The sequence below is a fragment of the Eleutherodactylus coqui genome, chromosome 8 (assembly GCF_035609145.1).
Source record: "Eleutherodactylus coqui strain aEleCoq1 chromosome 8, aEleCoq1.hap1, whole genome shotgun sequence".
NCBI lineage: Eukaryota > Metazoa > Chordata > Amphibia > Anura > Eleutherodactylidae > Eleutherodactylus > Eleutherodactylus coqui.
The window spans coordinates 183,426,137-183,443,532 of record NC_089844.1 but is presented as its reverse complement, the minus strand read 5'-3'; positions in this window follow the sequence as shown (position 1 = coordinate 183,443,532).

The following is a 17,396-nucleotide window of genomic DNA, read 5'->3' as shown; positions in this document are numbered from 1 at the left end:
TCAAATGCATTAGTTGCGCTGTGTACAATGAATATGCCAAATCCTTTAACCCTTTCAGAGTCAAAAGAATTTAGATCCGGAACTGGCAGAACAAAAGCACCTGGAATACGTTTTGAATGCCCAGCACCATAAAGCCTGCAGTTCCAGAGGTTTAATGAAGGGGGAGTTAGAGGCTTTCCTACCATAATGTAGATAGGTGGCTACATGGTTAATCAGTTGATAAAGTTGTAGGACTATAAGGGACCTGTCACACATACAGAATATTTCTGCAAGACACAGCTAAAGACGCTGAAAATTCTGCACCAAAATCTGCATGTATACATTGAGGCTTATGGAACAGAAAACTGCATCAGTAGATTTAGGTGCATCTTTAGGTGTGCCTTACGTGCACATATGAAAGGTCCCTAAGGGACCAAGTATGGAAGTCACAAGAACACTAATGCCTTCCAGATGCAAAACTCTCAGGACAACATAGTTTTAGAATTATTTTTTTTTTTACTATTTAATATCTGAAACAACAATGTGTTTCAGAGAATGCAGGTCATGTTTGTCAAGTTACAGAGGCAATCTCTGTAATTTACCATAGTGCACCTGTTGTGTCAGGAGCACATTGTTGTTTGAGCAAGTAAATTATTAAAAACAAAAATTCTTCATCTAAGGTATGTTGTCCTGGGAGTTTTGCACCTGAAAGGTGTTTCTGTTCTTGTGGATTACACTCTCTGCCTCCTTGCTATACCATAGTCGTATCCCTTGGTGCACTTGACACAATGAAATTCTAGAGAGGACAACACCTGTGGTATTCTATCATTACATGTTATACCAGCATGGTCTACATCACTATGTACAGAACTAGCTGATATACCCGGCTTCGCTCAAGTTAATTTGGTACTGGTGTTTATCTGGTGTTCACACGGAAAATCTTATAAAGTAGTGGTTACTTTAGATATAGCTGGAAAAAAATATGTTCACCATTTTGCTTGGCTCTTTGCTTTACCCAGGAAACAACACGTGGAGGCAACCATGCGACCTTTATATAAAATGACAACAGGAAGTGAGAAAATTAGATTACGTAAAGAAAAAATTTGGACACCAATTCTTTTGCACATAGAATTGAATAATCGAGTTAGGACCCTTTAACTTTTCCTATTTATGACACAATCAATGCCCGTGCCAAATCTCAAGTTTCTATTACACCAAGAAGTGAGAGAATTAGATTTCGTACATAAAATGTGGACGCTACTTCTTTTGCGCTTAGAATTGAACAGTCGAGTTGGGACCCATTAACTTTTCCTATTTATGATATAATTAATGCTCGTGCCAAATTTCAATTTTTTATGACATCGGGAAGTGGGAGAATTAGATTACGTACCAAAAATTTGGACGCTAATTCTTTTGCGCATAGAATTGAATAACCGTGTAAGACCCTTTAACTTTTCCTATTTATGACACAATCAATGCCCGTGCCAAATCTCAAGTTTCTATTACACCAAGAAGTGAGAGAATTTCATTTCGTACGTAAAATGTGGACGCTAATTCTTTTGTGCTTAGAATTGAACAATCGAGTTGGGACCATTAACTTTTCCTATTTATGACACAATTAATGCTCGTGGCAAATTTAAAGTTTTTATGACATCGGGAAGTGAGAGAATTAGATTCCGTACGTAAAATTCGGACGCTAATTCTTTTGCACATAGAATTGAAAAATCGAGTTGGGACCCATTAGCTTTTCCTATTTATGACATAATCAATGCTCGTGCCAAATTTCGAGTTTCTATGACACCGGAAAGTGAGAGAATTACATTCCGTACGTAGAATTTGGACGCTAATTCTTTTGCGCTTAGAATTAAATAATCAAGTTGGGACCAATTAGCTTTTCCTATTTATGACATAATCAATGCCCGTGCCAAATTTCACGTTTCTATGACACGGGAAAGTGAGAGAATTAAATTCCGTGCGTAAAATTTGGAAGCTAATTCTTTGGCGCTTAGAATTTCAGATTTCTATGACATTGGAAAGTGAGAAAATTACATTTCATACGTAAAATTTGGACGCAGATTCTTTTGCGCATAGAATTGAATAATCGAATTGGAACTAGAGATGAGCGAGCGTACTCGGATAAGCACTACTCGCTCGAGTAATTGCCTTTATCCGAGTATCGCTGTGCTCGGGGCTAAAGATTTGGGTGCCGCTGCGGCTGACAGGTGAGTCGCAGCGGGGAGCAGGGGAGAGCGGGCGGGAGAGAAGGAGAGAAAGATCTTACCTCCGTTCCTCCCCGCTCTCCCCTGCAGCTCCCCGCTCCGTGCCGACACCCGAGTCTTTAGCCCCGAGCACAGCGATACTCGGATAAAGCCAATTACTCGAGCGAGTAGTGCTTATCCGAGTACGCTCGCTCATCTCTAGTTGGAACCCTTTAACTTTACCTATTTATGACAAAATCAATGCTTGTGTCAAATTCCACGTTTATATGACATTAGAAGTGAGAGAATTAGATTCCGTATGTAAAATTTGGACGCTAATTCTTTAGAGCTTAGAAATAAATAATCGAGTTGGGACCCATTAACTTTTCCTATTTATGACAAAATCAATGCTTGTGCCAAATTTCACATTTCTATGACATTAGAAGTGAGAGAATTAGATTCCGTACGTAAAATTTGGACGCTAATTCTTTAGCGCTTAGAATTTAAAAATCGAGTTGGGATCCATTAACTTTTCCTATTTATGATAAAATCAATGCTCGTGCCAAATTACATTGGGAAGTGAGAGAATTAGATACCGTACGTAAAATTTGGATGCAGATTCTTTCGCGCTTAGAATTAAATAATCGAGTTGGAACCCATTAACTTTTCCTATTTATGACATAATCAATGCTTGTGCGAAATTTCAAGTTTCTATGACGTTGGGAAGTGAGAAAATTAAATTCCGTACATAAAATTTGGACGCTAATTCTTTGGCGCTTAGAATTGAATAATCGAGTTGGGATCCATTAGCTTTTCCTATTTATGACATAATCAATGCTCGTGCCAAATTTCAAGTTTCTATGACATTGAGCAGTGAGAAAATTAGATTCTGTACGTAAAATTTGGACGATAATTCTTTGGCGCTTAGAATTGAATAATCGAGTTGGGACCTATTAACTTTTCCTATTTATGACATAATCAATGCTTGCGCCAAATTTTAGATTTCTATGACATTGAAAAGTGAGAGAATTAGATTCCATACGTGGCAATGATGGAAACAGAATGATCTACGTGGGGGGGCGTAACTGTCGATGACGCTCGCACGCGTGCCATTTATCATAGCACAAATGTACTATGCCTATAATCTTCCCAGGAGTGTACTTAACAACTTCCCAAAGTTTCATGGCGATCGGATGAATGGTGTAGTAGCACATAAACGACAAACAGACAGGCATACAGACAGACACGCATACATTTAATTTTATATATATAGACTAGCTGATGTACCCGGCTTCGCCCGAGTTAATTTGGTACTGGTGTTTATCTGGTGTTCACACGGAAAATCTTATGAAGTCGTGGTTACTTTAGAGATCCCGGGAAAAAAATATGTTCACCATTTTGCATAGTTCTCTGCCTTACCCAGGAAACACCATGTGGAGGTAACCAAGCGACATTTCCTTTATATAAAATGAAGTGAGAGAATTAGATTCCGTACGTAAACTTTGGACGCCAATTCCTTTGCGCTTAGAATTGAAAAATCGAGTTGGGACCCATTAGCTTTTCATATTTATGACACAATCAATGGCTGTACGAATTTCAAGTTCCTATGACATCGGGAAGTGAGAGAATTAGATTTCGTACGTAAAATGTGAACGCTAATTCTTTTGCGCTTAGAATTGAACAATTGAGGTGGGACCCATTGCCTTTTCCTATTTATGACATAATCAATGCCTGTTCCAAATTTCATGTTTCTATGACACCGGAAAGTGAGAGAATTACATTCTGTACATAAAATTTGGACGCTAATTGTTTTGCACTAAGAATTGAATAATCGAGTTGGGACACAGTAGCTTTTTCTATTTATGACACAATCAATGCCCGTGCCAAATTTCAAATTTCTATGACACAGGGAGGTGAATTAGATTCTGTCCGTAAAATTTGGATGCTAGTTCTTTTGCGCTTAGAATTGAATAATCGAGTTGGGATGTATTAGTTTTTCCTATTTATTTTTTTTTTGTTAAATCAATTTTTATTAGATTTTTTGAACATACAAGGTATGGGAATGTGTCAACACAGATGGGATGAAGATAATACAGCAGTCTTTTTACCCCAGTAACCCTGGCTCTGAAATGACAGCATTAAATACAGACAATAACGAGAGGTCAGGGAACTAGAGAACAATGCGCTCCCACTGCCCGAGTGGTCCACATGGGCCCCCGGGGACCGGAGGACCACATGGACCTGTTTTACAACACTTAGCGGGAAACGGGGGCGGGAAGGCGGGGAAGGGGAGAAGAGGGGGGGTTGTGGTAACTGCACCTACTATTGGGAGAAAACGTCTAGGAGCCTCAACTCACGCCAGGGATGCCGCGTTATAATGAATTTGTCATGTGTGTTGTTCTGCCAGCTCGCCAGTTCTTCAAGATTGCAGATCCAATCTACCTTCTCTTTCCAGTGTGAAAGTAGGGGGGATGCTTCAGCCTTCCAAGACAGTGGGATCAAGGCTTTGGCCGCATCTATCAGATGGGCCACCAGTCTGTCTCTCCGTGAGTTTTTCCTATTTATGACATAATCAATGCTCGTGCCAAATTTCAAGTTTCTATGACATTGGGAAGTGAGAGAATTAGATTTTGTACGTGAAATCTGGACGCTAATTCTTTTGCTCTTAGAATTGAACAATCGAGGTGGGACCCATTAACTTTTCCTATTTATTACATAATCAATGCTTGTTCCAAATTTCATGTTTCTATGACACCGGAAAGAGAGAATTACATTCCGTACGTAAAATTTGGATGCTAATTCTTTCGCGCTTAGAATTGAACAATTGATTTAGGAACCCATTAACTTTTCCTATTAATGACATAATCAATGCTCGTGCCAAATTTCAAGGTTCTATTAGGCCAAGAAGTGAGAGAATTATATTCCGTACGCAAACTTTGGACACTAGTTCTTTTGCGCTAGAATTAAATAATCGAGTTGGGACCCATTAACTTTTCCCACTTATGACATATTCAATGCTCGTGCCAAATTTCATGTTTATACGACATCGGGAAGTGAGAGAATTAGATTCCGTACGTAAAATTTGGACGCCAATTCTTTTGCGCTTAGAATTAGAGATGAGCGAGCGCAGTCGTCCGAGCTTGATGTTCGTTCGAGCATTAGGGTGTTCGAGATGCTCGTTACTCGAGACGAGCATCACGCGGCACTCGACTCCATTACATTTCCTTCCCTGAGAAATTTGCGCCCTTTTCTGGCCAATAGAAACACAGGGAAGGCATTACAACTTCCTCCTGTGACGTTCCAGCCCTATCCTACCCCCCTGCAGTGAGTGGCTGGCGAGATCAAGTGACCCCCGAGTATTTAAATCAGCCCCGCCCGCGGCTCGCCTCAGACACACGCTAAGAGAGATCAGGGACAGTGCTGCTGATGCTGCTGCTATAGGGACAGTGTTAGCGTCTTCAAGAACCACAACGGCCCTTCTTAGGGCCACAGCTCACCTAGTGCATTACTGTTGTGGCTGCTGTGAGCAGTTTTGCACAAATTTTTTTTTTTTTTAATGTATATCGGGCGTGCAGGCTGTAGCATTCTCAGGCTGCAGTCTGTACTTCAGTATAGGGGCACTATTGGTCAGGCAGGGACAGTAGTAGTGTAGAATCCTGTCTACAAGTACCCCAACGGTTCTTCTTAGGGCAACCTGCGACCGTGTGCATTTAACTCCGTGGTTGCTGGGAGTTGTAGTACCTGTAGTGGGTGCTGTGATCACTTTTGCACAAATTTTTTTTTAATGTATATCGGGCGTGCAGGCTGTAGCGTTCTCAGGCTTCAGTCTGTACTTCAGTATAGGAGCACTATTGGTCAGGCAGGGACAGTGGTAGTGTAGAATCCTGTCTACAAGTACCCCAACGGTTCTTCTTAGGGCAACCTGCGACTGTGTGCATTTAACTCCGTGGTTGCTGGGAGTTGTAGTACCTCTGCATTGCACAGCCTAGCCTGTGTGCAGCCTTCATTTAGAAATATTTTTCTGTCCGCACTTCGCGTAGCCTCACTGCAGTCTGCCTCTAAGTGTACGCCAAGAAACAGCACATTTTCTACAACGCTCTGTGTTATACGTGTGCTGTCTCAGACGTTCACGGTCTGCCCAACGCCCATAGATTGAAAGTGCAATACACACTGCCTAGCCTCAGCCTGCATTGCAGAGTAAAATAAGGAGATTTTTTTTAAAAATTCCTTTTTACAGATAACGGTTACCCAGTGCATGTGCCTGCGTGGCCTGTGGGACTTCACGTCCATCCAAACTGCATAGTTCACAGCCTAGCCTGCATGCAGCCTTCATTTCGAAATATATTTTTCTGTCCGCACTTCGTGTAGCCTCACTGCAGTCTGCCTCTAAGTGTACGCCAAGAAACCACACATTTTCTACAACGCTCTGTTATACGTGTGCTGTCTCAGACATTCACGGTCTGCCCGACGCCCATAGATCGAAAGTGCAATACACACTGCCTAGCCTCAGCCTGCATTGCAGGGTAAAATAAGGAGATTAAAAAAAAATTTCCTTTTTACGGCTAACGGTTACCCAGTGCATGTGCTTGCGTGGCCTGTGGGACTTTGCGTCCATCCAAACTGCATAGTTCACAGCTAGGCCTGCGTGCAGCCTTCCTTATAATTTATCTCTGGCTTCATTTAGCGTTATATTACCGCTGGCAGCCAGCAACTGCGCGGCAATAATTCACAAACATTTTTACACCGCTCTGTCTCTGCTCGATTCTTAATCCAGCATGCTGAGGGGTAGGGGTAGGGGCAGAAGACGTGGACGTGGTCGCGGTCGAGGACGCAGAGTCCCAAGTGAGGGTGTGGGCATAGGATGAGTTCCTGGTCCAGGTGAATCGCAGCCGGCTGCTGCGGGAGTAGGAGAGAGGACAGTTTCTGGGGTCCCCAGCTTCATATCACAATTTTTGGGTCCACGTAGTAGACCTTTATTAGAAACTGAGCAGTGTGAGCAGGTCCTGTCGTGGATGGCAGAAAGTGCATCCAGCAATCTATAGACCACCCAGTCTTCTACGCCGCAGGGCAAGAGCGAATAATCCACCAGCTGTTTCCCAAAGCACCCCCTCGCACCAAGCCACCGTGCAGAGGCCAAGGTGCTCTAAGGTGTGGCAGTTTTTCACTGAGATGGCGGACGACCGACGAACAGTGGTGTGCAACCTTTGTCTCTCCAAGATCAGCTGGGGAGCCACCACCACCAGCCTCACCACCACCAGCATGCGCAGGCATATGACGGCCAAGCACCCCACAAGGTGGGACGAAGGCCGTTCACCGCCTCCAGCTTGCGCCACTGCCTCTTCCCCTGGGCCCCAACCTGCCACTGAGATCCAACCCCCCTCTCAGGACACAGGCACGACCGTCTCCTGGCCTGGACCCACACCCTCACCTCCGCTGTCCTCGGCCTCATCCAGCAATGTCTCTCAACGCAGCGTCCAGCTGTCGCTAAGAGAATCGTTGGAGCAAAAGCGCAAACACGCCACCACGCACCCGCACGCTCAAGCTTTAAATGTCCACATAGCCAAATTGATCAGCCTGGAGAAGCTCCCTTACAGGCTGGTGGAAACTGAGGCGTTCAAAAACATGATGACGGCGGCAGCCGAGCGCTACTCTGTCCCCAGTCGCCACTATTTTTCACGGTGTGCCGTCCCAGCCCTGCACGACCAAGTCTCACGCAACATCGTTCGCGCCCTCACCAACTTGGTTACTGCCAAGGTCCACTTAACAACGGACACGTGGACAAGCACAGGTGGGCAAGGCCACTATATTTCCCTGACGGCACATTGGGTGAATTTAGTGTACTACCCACCCCCAGAATTGCGGGCCCCAGATCGGTGCTGGTATCTGCGGCGGTGTATGCCACCTCCACTAAACCTTCCTCCTCCTCCTCCAACGCAACCTCTACCTCGCAATCAAGACTTGTCACCAGCAGCACGTCGCCAGCAGTCGGAGTCGCGCACGGCAGCACAGCGGTGGGCAAGCGTCAGCAGGCCGTGCTGAAACTACTCAGCTTAGGAGAGAAGAGGCACACGGCCCACGAACTGTTGCACGGTCTGATAGAGCAGACCGACCGCTGGCTTTCGCCACTGAGCCTCCAACCGGGCATGGTCGTGTGTGACAACAGCCGTAACCTGGTGGCGGCTCTGCAGCTCGGCAGTCTCACGCACGTGCCATGCCTGGCCCACGTCTTTAATTTGGTGGTTCAACGGTTTCTGAAAGGCTACCCACACTTGTCAGACCTCCTCGGCAAGGTGCGCCGCGTCAGCGCACATTTCCGCACGTCCAACACGGACGCTGCCACCCTGCGCACCCTTCAATATGGGTTTAATTTGCCAGTGCACCGACTGCTTTGCAACGTGCCCACACGGTGGAACTCTACGCTTCACATGTTGTCCCGGTTGTATGAGCAGCATAGAGCTATAGTGGAATACCAACTCCAACATGGGCGGCGTAGTGGGAGTCAGCCTCCTCAATTCTTTACAGAGGAGTGGGCCTGGATGGCAGATATCTGCCAGGTCCTTGGAAACTTTGAGGAGTCCACCCTGATGGTGAGCAGCGATGCTGCAATCATTAGCGTCGCCATTCCCCTGCTATGCCTGTTGAGAAGTTCCCTGCAAAGCATAAAGGCTGATGCTTTGCGGGCGGAAACGGAGGCGGCGGAAGACAGTATGTCGCTGGATAGTCAGAGCACCCTCATGTCTATATCTCAGCGCGTGGAGGAGGAGGAGAAGGAGGAAGGGGAGGAGCCTGTGGAGGAAGAGACAGCTGGGCCGACTGCAGAGGGTACCCATGCTGCTTGCCTCTCATCCATTCAGCGTGTATGGCCTGAGGAGGAGGAGGAGGATACTCAAAGTGATCTTCCTAGTGAGGACAGCCATATGTTGCGTACAGGTACCCTGGCACACACGGCTGACTTCATGTTAGCATGCCTTTCTGGTGACCCTCGCTTAGACGCATTCTGGCCACTACGGATTACTGGGTGTACACACTGCTTGCCCCACGGTATAAGGATAACCTTTCCACTCTCATTCCCGAAGAGGAAAGGGGTTTGAGAGTGATGCAATACCACAGGACCCTGGTGGACAAACTGATGGTAAACTTCCCATCTGACAGCGCTAGTGGCAGAAGGCGCAGTTCTGAGGGCCACGTAAAAGGGGAGGCGTGGAGATCAGGCAGCATGTTCAGCGCAGGCAGGGGAACACTCTCCAAGGCCTTTGCCAGCTTTATGGCTCCCCAGCAAGACTGTCTCTCACCTCCCCAGTCCAGGCTGAGTTGGAGGGAGCACTGTAAGAAGATAGTGAGGGAGTACGCAGCCGATCGTACCACCGTCCTCCGTGACGCCTCTGCTCCGTACAACTACTGGGTGTCAAAGCTGGACACGTGGCCCGAACTCGTGCTGTATGCCCTGGAGGTATTGGCTTGCCCTGCGGCTAGCGTCTTGTCAGAGAGGGTGTTTAGTGCAGCTGGGGGAATCATCACGGACAAGCGTACCCGCCTGCCAACTGACAGCGCCGATAGGCTTACACTCATAAAGATGAACAAAGCCTGGATTTCCCCAGACTTCTCTTCTCCACCAGCGGACAGCAGCACTACCTAAAGAACTTTGTCAATCTGTGTATGGTATTCGTCCTCCTCCTCCTGCTCCTCCTCCTGAAACCTCTCGTAATCACCGCGAATGGGCAATTTTTCTGTGGGCCAAAAGGCTCTTATAACTTTTCTAAATAATATTTATCTGTTTCAATTTTAATTAAAGCATTGAAACTTCCACCTGAACCAATTGTTTTTTAGACTGGGCTGCCTTCAGGCCTAGTTAAAAATTAAGCCACAGTACGCTAAGCGATTAATGGGTTTCACCTGCCCTCTGGGTGGGGCATGGGCAATTTTTCTGAAGTACATTTGTACTGTCGGTACAACAATTTTTCGGGCCCTCGCCTACAATGTAATCCAAGTAATTTTTTTGGGCTTCGCCTGCACTCATGGTACACCACTGTGTCTGGGGTTGGCCTACACTTTGGCTACAGAAATGTAACTCTGTTCTGCCTACCTATACTTCTGCCACAGTAATGCTGCAGGGGTCTGACTATACTTCAGCAACAGAAATGTTACTTCGGTCTGCCGATACTTCTGCTCCTGAAATGTTACCTTCGTTGGTGTATACTGTTACTACTGTAATTTTACTAATACTGGGCTCTGCCCATAATGCTTCAACGGAAATGTTACTGGGGCAGGTCTATACTGCTATAACAGAAATGTAACTAATAGTGGGCTTTGCCCATACTGCTTCTACGTTAATGTTACTGGGGCCTGTCTATACTCCTACTACTGAAATCTTACCAATACTAAGCTCTCCCTACACTGCTGCCAGGGAAATGTGAATCTGCTGCTTTGTCCCTACTGCTTCTACGTTACTGTTGCTGGGGCCTGACTATACTCCTACTACTGAAATCTTTACCAATACTATGCTCTCCCTACACTGCCCCCAGGGAAATGTGAATCTGCTGCTTTGCCCATACTGCTTCTACGTTACTGTTGCTGGGGCCTGTCTATACTCCTACTACTGAAATCGTACCAATACTATGCTCTCCCTACACTGCTGCCAGGGAAATGTGAATCTGCTGCTTTGCCCATATTGCTTGACATAAATGTAACTGGGGCCTGTCTATACTGCTACTACAGAAATGTTACTGGGGTCTGTGTATACTGCTGCAAATGAAATGTTAGTGGGGTCTGTCCTCACTGCTGCCAATGAAATGTTACAGGGGTTTGTGCATACTCTTACCGCTGAAATGTTACTAATTCTCGGCTCTGCCTAAACTGCTGCTACTGCAATGTTACAGGGTAGTGGAAATGGAGGCTTCCCAAAGATATGATGGTGGCGAGGCCACACTACTAGGTTCCACAGGCGCGACAACTTTTCAGCGACACGGTCACTGGGAAGGTGCATATAACCACGGGCACGGGGACAGGACACGTACTGCCTCAAAAACTTTCCAGTCCTCCTTCTCCAACAATGAAAACATTCTTGACCGAAGCCCGCCTGCATTTAATCTGACGTTAGCTCTGCTGTCCAGGGCACTGCAATGGGATATATTTATGTACCGCCGGTGGCTTCCTGGGACCCACCCATGCTGTCGGTCCACACGGCGTTGTAACTGCATGTGTCTACTTATAAAGAACCCCAGTCTGACTGGGGCATGCAGTGTGGGCCGAAGCCAAACTGCATTAAATCTGACGTTACCTCAGCTGTGCTGGCTACTGCAATGGGATATATTTATGTACCGCCGATGGGTTCCAGGGAGCCTCCCATGCTGTGGGTCCATAGGGACTTCACATAGGGGATTTGTACCTGCCTGTGTCTATGAATTAAAAACCCCGGTCAGGTTGGGGCATGTGGTGTGGGCCGAAGCCCACCTGCATTTAATCTGACGTTACCTCAGCTGTGCTGGGCAATGCAATCGGATTTATTTATGTACCGCCGGTGGCTTCCTGGGACCCTCCCATGCTATCGGTCCACACGGACTTCACAATAGGGAGTTGTACCTGCCTGTGTCTACTTATAAAAAACCCCAGTCTGACTGGGGCATGCAGTGTGGGCCGAAGCCCACCTGCATTTAATCTGACGTTAGCTCTGCTGTCCAGGGCACTGCAATGGGATATATTAATGTACCGCCGGTGGGTTCCAGGGAGCCACCCATGCTGTGGGTGCACACGGAATTCCCACTGTGGAGTTGTACCTGCCTGTGACTATTTATAAAAAACCCCGGTCAGACTGGGGCATGCAGTGTGGGCCGAAGCCCACCTGTATTTAATCTGACGTTAGCTCTACTATTAGTGGCACTGCATTGGGACAAACTACAGGAGCAATACAGCGCTAATGAGACGTGCACAGCTACGCTAGCATAGGAGTCCACTGTAGGCCCGCGATTGCTGAGGGTTTGTGCAGAGGCCTATGTCTTGGGTGCAGTGAAAGTCTGCTTCCTGCCTGGGATTGCTGAAGCTGTGGTCCGAGGCCTATGTCTTGGGCACGGTGCAAATCTGCCATGTTTGGCTGCTCAGATCAATTTTTTGCTCATGTCTTGGGCTTCCTAGGACCCACCTATGCTGTTGGTGCCAACATAGTTCCCATCACGCTGTTTGACCTGTCTGGCACAAAGACACTGACTGACTTGGGTAGAGGGCAGAGCACTGACGGCTTTCCTCTTGCAGTGTGGATTGAGCTATGCGACACCTTGACAGAATGAATACTGTGTGGCACATGGATTCCCCATTGCTATGCCCACGTTTGCAGCTCCTGACGGAGGTGGCTTCTGTACAGCATTGTGGGCTATCGCCCCGCCCCTTTTAAAGAGGGTCGCTACCTGGCCCAGCCAACCATCTGCAGTGTCCCTCCAGTTCCTCCTCATGGCTGACGCACTTATAAATAGACATGAGGGTGGTGTGGCTGTGAGGCCAGCGTGTGGCATGAGGGCAGCTGAAGGCTGCGCAGGGACACTTTGGTGTGCGCTGTGGACACTGGGTCGTGCGGGGGGGTTGGGCAGCATGTAACCCAGGAGAAGAGGCAGTTGTGTGTCCCGCAGGCAGTGCTTCTGCTTAGTTGGAGGTAGTGTGGTGCTTAGCTAAGGTGTGGCTTACTAATGAGGGTTTGTCCAAAGTAAAAATTGTTAGGGGGGGGCACTCTTGCCGCTATTGTGGCTGAATAGTGGGACCTGGGAACCTGAAATGCAGCCCAGCATGTTGCCCCTCGCCTGCCCTATCCGTTTCTGTGTCGTTTCCATCACTTTCTTGGGTTTTGCAGATTTTCACCAATGAAAATCTTAGCGGAGCATGGCTGATATACAAAAATGCTCGAGTCACCCATTGACTTCAATGGGGTTCGTTACTCGAAACGAACCCTCGAGCATCGCGGAAAGTTCGACTCGAGCAACGAGCACCCGAGCATTTTGGTGCTCGCTCATCACTACATAGAATTGAATAATCGAGTAGGGACGCATTAACTTTTCATATTTATGACACAATCAATGTCGTGCCAAATTTCAAGTTTCTATTACACTAAGAAGTGAGAGAATTAGATTTTGTACGTAAAATGTGGACGCTAAATGTTTTGCGCTTAGAATTGAACAATCGAGTTGGGACCCATTAGCTTTTCCTATTTATGACACAATCAATGTTTGTGCCAAATTTAAAGTTTTTATGACATCGGGAAGTGAGAGAATTAGATTCTGGACGTAAAATTTGGACGCTAGTTTTTTGCAATAGAATTGAATAATCGAGTTGGGAACCATTAACTTTTCCTATTTATGACATTTTCAATGCTCATGCCAAATTTCATGTTTCTATGACATTGGGAAGTGAGAGATTTAGATTATGTACGTAAAATTTTGACGCTAATTCTTTGGCGCTAGATTTAAATAATCGAGTTGGGATCCATTAACTTTTCCTATTTATGACATAATCAATGCTTATGCCAAATTTCATATTTCTACGACATCGGGAAGTGAGAGAATTCCGTACGTAAAATTTGGACCCTAATTCTTTTGCGCTTAGAATTGAATAATCGAGTTGGGACCCATTAACTTTTCATATTTATGACATAATCAATGCCCGTGCCAGATTTCAAGTTTCTTTTACACAAGAAGTGAGAGAATTAGATTCCGTACGTAAAATTTGGACGCTAATTCTTTTGTGCTTAGAATTGAATAATCGAGTTGGGACTCATTAGCATTTCCTATTTATGACATAATCAATGCTCGTGCCAAATTTCAAGTTTCTATGACATTGGGAAGTTAGAAAATTAGATTCCGTATGTAAAATTTGGACGCTAATTCTTTTGCGCTAGAATTGAATAATTGAGTTGGGACCCATTAACTTTTCCTATTTTGGACATAATATATGTTCGCGCTAAATTTCATGTTTCTATGACATATAGATTAATAATTTATGCCAGCTGTCCAAATATAATTATATACAGGGCATAGTATGCCAACATGCTCCATATCACTATATACAGGAGATGTATAGCTTATACCAGCTGTGTGTGTATATATATTAATATATATATATATATATATATATATTAATAGCTGATATGCCCCGCAAGTTAACTTGGTGCCAGTTTTACCTGTTGTTTATCTGGGAAATGTTAAGAAGTTGTGGTTACTTCAGAGGAACAGAAGAATACTATAGGCATACACATAGATGAGTGTTAGATTCTCCTCAGCCTGCATGTACCAATGTCCTTCTGCAGAATGTACCACGCTTCCCACTCTCCTCACTTTTTAGGTAACGCCTCTTAAAGGTCACTTACTTTTTTACTTAGAATTAAATAATCAAGTTGCAACCCCCTATTACTTCTCCTGCTTAAGATCTTAAGAATGGTCCTGCCAAATTTCAGGGGATACCAGATTATACCGGCATTGTCTACATCACTATATGCAGGATGTATAATTTATACCAGCTGTGCATATATAATTACTAGTAATTATTAGGAAATTTTAGTACCAGTGTTTCAATGCACCACACAGCTGTGCTACACGCACGTAACACAGACAGCAATGCTATATACATTATCCATCCCATACAACAGGAATCAGATGTAGCACAGCAATGGAGATGAAGGACCTGTGATGACATTACCATCATGCTCTTCCCCTGATGACCTGACTGTGATGCTCATCAGAGTGTATGACTTGCATGTTCTGCCCCTGATCACATCCAGACAGCAGCGGTGTGCTTACAGGACCTGTGATGACATCACCATCATGTGATCAGGGGCGGAGTGTGTAACTCCCTCACAAACCCGCTCACTATTCACTCATGCACGAATGGACAGGTGGTGATTAGTATTTTGACGAGTAATTATTAGAAAATTATAGTACCTGTGTTTCTGGTGGCCACACAGCTTTGCTACATGCACGTCAAACATACAGAGCCCTGCTACGTAGCTTTCGCATATGAGTTGCACATGTTTTACGAACTTCAGTTGGTGGCTGAGGTGAAATCGTTGCTTGTCGCTGTGTCATGTAAGCTACATTAGCTTCACGGCAGCGTTGAACCCTCTCTGGTGACATGTTTGAATGACAGTAATGATTTGTTTCAACACTGCACAACAGTTCAGGATTAGATGAAGGCTGTGTAGTGGACAGGGTCAGTTCTCTGGCCAAGGAAAGATGGTGGGGTAAAACCTAATGATGTGTCACAGGTAGCTCTACTATCTTCTCCCGGAAGATCCAAAGCTTAATTAGACCAGCTGCACACAGGACACGGTAATAGCAATGTGCTGAATAATTTTATTACCTGTTTGTGCTCGTGATGCCAGTGCCCCTTTAGAGTAAGTGAGCCAAATAACAGAGTCCACAGTCAAAGGAATAGTTTCAAACCGGAGGCACATGGTTTTCTTTTATTTGTGCATTCAACATAGATTCTTCCATGACAAAGCATTACAACAGTCTTAGGGTGACTACCCACTAGCGTTTGCGAATTTGCTGCGTTTTTTCCCCAGGTGTCTGTGGGACTTTCTAATGTTAAAAACGCATCGCGATAAAATCGCAATTTACCACGAAATTGCGATTTTGCGCAATGTGATTTTAACATTAACAAGTCCCATAGACCCCTGGAGAAAAAAAAAATGCTGCAAATTTTGCAGTGAAAAAGAACTGTAGCAGGTAGTCACCCTTAAGCATGGCATTTTAAGCACATCAGTACTTTTTTTTCACCTCAAAAAGTTTGTAACCAGAAGTCACTCTTCTCATACCCAATCTCTGAACATCGGCAGTCTCAGTTATCTGATGGACAATCCCTGGGGGTGCTTCTGACACTTGAAGGGAACACACCACCTATCCCTCTATTTTCCTATACGTAAACAACTGAATTAAATTAACTTGGACGAGGCCGGGTATATCAGCTAGTCTTACTATAAAACCAGTAAAATGATGGCAAACTGTGTTGAAGTACTTAGAAGCAAGGCTAGAATAATTTATTATCTCAACCATCTAAAACTTTAACAACCTCAAGCCATTGCAGAGTCATTCAGTAACTTTTACTCCAAACTTTAAAACCTTAGCTTAGACCCCTCTAGCAAATGTCCCACTAAATCTCAAATACTAGATTTTCTGCAACCATTTAACTTGCCCAGTATATCCCAAAAACAATTACAAATACTTAATAACCCTATTATGGAGCAAGAAATATTAAATGCCATGCAATCTTTAAACCTTGGCAAAGCATCAGGCCCTGATGGGTTCTCTAATGAATACTTCAAATCATTCCAGAATATTTTAACACCATATTTGTGTAGTTTTTTAATAGCCATTGAAAAAGGTAATTTTCCTGAGGAAAATTTTAAAGCCACAAAAATCACTTTTCCTAAACCTGGCAAAACACTTAGCACAGTCACCTCTGTTCTTCTCTTTAGACGCGGAGAAGGCATTTAACAGTATACAGTTGGAATATCTATTTGAAACACTGCCAAATTTTGGCTTCCTAAGCCATAGGCTCTATTACTTTCAGTAATCAAGGCTCTTTACACATGTCTGTGTGCCTTGTCCAACAATATTTAATCTAAAGAATTCCCAATTATGAATGGAAACAGACAAGGGTTCCCTCTATCACCCCTAATTTTTTCCATGGCAATCCAAGGCTATCCACAACCATAGATTAGAGCATAGTTTTGAGATAGGTTCCCAAACTCATAAAATCAGCTTATTCTCTGACTATGTCATCTTTACTCTTACCAAATTGGAAACCTCCCTTCCATGGTAATTCAAATGCTAGAAGAATTTGGTTTCCTTTCATATTATAAGGTTAATGCCCCTAAATCTCAAATGATGGGAATTAATCTATTGAAAAATCTTATGAAACATTTAATTTACAACTATCCATTTTAGTGGAGACCTCAATCAATGCCTTATCTATGAATACACCTGGCCAAACTATTTGGCTTGAGAAAGGTGCCAGCGTATGGGCACTGAAACGCGTTGCCTTTTATTAAAACTGTTACAACTTTCTGCGAGGCATTCGTTCCGCTAATATCCTTGGAGTCATCACTTAGAGGAGGGGGTGTTTGGACATCATACCCCTCCTGCCAAGTAAGTGTTTTTCTTATTTGAGGCACGGAGTGAATCGAGTATATGTACACCCTGCTCAGTACCGTGCCCGGTAGCACAGGATTGAACCTTTCCTAAC